The sequence below is a fragment of the Durio zibethinus genome, unplaced genomic scaffold (genome assembly GCF_047325235.1).
Source record: "Durio zibethinus cultivar Kanyao isolate XHJ-2024 unplaced genomic scaffold, ASM4732523v1 HiC_scaffold_3, whole genome shotgun sequence".
NCBI lineage: Eukaryota > Viridiplantae > Streptophyta > Magnoliopsida > Malvales > Malvaceae > Durio > Durio zibethinus.
This window is the reverse complement of record NW_028323044.1, coordinates 10,694,351-10,696,850: the sequence shown is the minus strand read 5'-3', so window position 1 is coordinate 10,696,850 and position 2,500 is coordinate 10,694,351.

Genomic DNA, 2,500 nt, shown 5'->3' with positions numbered 1-2,500 from the left:
GTGCTGGTACTTGGCCTTGTGTTGGCCCCCTATCCCTCATCAAACCTCTGAGAATTCACACCCCCTTAAAGAGCATTTGAGATTTTACAGGTTTGCTACCAGTAGCCGTTAAAGTGTCTGAAATGGGGACACTTTTTTCAAACGGTCACAAAATCTTCTCTACTTCGAGTTTTTAGCTGAATTTTTTTGTGCATGCCAACAAAAATAGAAGGATCATGCCTACAAAATTTGGGGCCAAAAATCCTTATAAAAAAATTTTAAAAAATCCCGAACCGCAAAAAGTTTCGAAAATCGTGAAAAATAGAAAACGAGTCATCTTCCAACGAAACTTCACGTTAAGGCTTAGGGGACCATTGTATGAATTTACAAGCCATAAAAATGGCATTGGCACGGCAGAAATTTGAAGATGTGCCTAAACCCACCAGGGCCCAGCGTGTGCCGATGGTGCTCGAGGCAACCGCCCGCACCAGGGCCCAGCGTGTGCCGATGGTGATCGAGGCAACCTGCCGCACCAGGGCCCAGCGTGTGCCGATGGTGGTCGAGGCAAGTTCCCGCACCAGCGCCCAGCGTGTGCCGATGGCGCTCGAGGCAACCGACCGCACCAGGGCCCAGCGTGTGCCGATGGTGCTCGAGGCAACCTGCCGCACCAGGGCCCAGCGTCTGCCGATGGTGCTCGAGGCAACCTGCCGCACCAGGGCCCAGCGTCTGCCGATGGTGCTCGAGGCAAGCGCCCGCACCAGGGCCCAGCGTGTGCCGATGGTGGTCGAGGCAAGCGCCCGCACCAGGGCCCAGCGTGTGCCGATGGTGGTCGAGGCAACCGCCCGCACCAGGGCCCAGCGTGTGTCGATGGTGCTCGAGCAAACCTGCCGCACCAGGGCCCAGCGTGTGCCGATGGTGCTCGAGGCAACCGACCGCACCAGGGCCGAGCGTGTGCCGATGGTGGTCGAGGCAAGCGCCCGCACCAGGGCCCAGCGTGTGCCGATGGTGGTCGAGGCAACCTGCCGCACCAGGGCCCAGCGTGTGCCGATGGTGCTCGAGGCAACCGACCGCACCAGGGCCGAGCGTGTGCCGATGGTGCTCGAGGCAAGCGCCCGCACCAGGGCCCAGCGTGTGCCGATGGTGGTCGAGGCAACCTGCCGCACCAGCGCCCAGCGTGTGCCGATGGTGCTCGAGGCAACCTGCCGCACCAGGGCCCAGCGTGTGCCGATGGTGGTCGAGGCAAGCGCCCGCACCAGGGCCCAGCGTGTGCCGATGGTGGTCGAGGCAACCGCCCGCACCAGGGCCCAGCGTGTGCCGATGGTGGTCGAGGCAACCTGCCGCACCAGGGCGGAGCGTGTGCCGATGGTGGTCGAGGCAAGCGCCCGCACCACGGCCCAGCGTGTGCCGATGGTGGTCGAGGCTGCCGATGGTGGTCGAGGCAACCTGCCGCAGCAGGGCCCAGCGTGTGCCGATGGTGCTCGAGGCAACCGACCGCACCAGGGCCGAGCGTGTGCCGATGGTGCTCGAGGCAAGCTGCCGCACCAGGGCCCAGCGTGTGCCGATGGTGGTCGAGGCAACCGCCCGCACCAGGGCCCAGCGTGTGCCGATGGTGATCGAGGCAACCGACCGCACCAGGGCCCAGCGTGTGCCGATGGTGCTCGAGGCAACCTGCCGCACCAGGGCCCAGCGTGTGCCGATGGTCGTCGAGGGAACCTGCCGCACCAGGGCCCAGCGTGTGCCGATGGTGGTCGAGGCAAGCGCCCGCACCAGGGCCCAGCGTGTGCCGATGGTGCTCGAGGCAACCGACCGCACCAGGGCCCAGCGTGTGCCGATGGTGCTCGAGGCAACCTGCCGCACCAGGGCCCAGCGTGTGCCGATGGTGGTCGAGGCAAGCGCCCGCACCAGGGCCCAGCGTGTGCCGATGGTGCTCGAGGCAACCGACCGCACCAGGGCCCAGCGTGTGCCGATGGTGGTCGAGGCAAGCGGCCGCACCAGGGCCCAGCATGTGCCGATGGTGGTCGAGGCAAGCGCCCGCACAAGGGCCCAGCGTGTGCCGATGGTGGTCGAGGCAAGCGCCCGCACCAGGGCCCAACGTGTGCCGATGGTGCTGGGGGCAACCGCCCGCACCAGGGCCCAGCGTGTGCCGATGGTGATCGAGGCAACCGCCCGCCCCAGGGCCCAGCGTGTGCCGATGGTGGTCGAGGCAAGCGCCCGCACCAGTGCCCAGCGTGTGCCGATGGTGGTCGAGGCAAGCGCCCGCACCAGGGCCCAGCTTTTGCCGATGGTGATCGAGGCAACCGACCGCTCCAGGGCCTAGCGTGTGCCGATGGTTATCGGGGCAACCGGCCGCACCAGGGCCCAGGGTCTGCCGATGGTGCTCGAGGCAACCGCCCGCACCAAGGCTCAGCATGTGCCGCTGGTGATCGAGGCAACAACCCACACCAGGGCCCAGCTTGTGCCGATGGCGGTCGAGGCAAGTGCCCGTACGGAAGGGCAGCCTATGCCGATGATGGTCGATGCA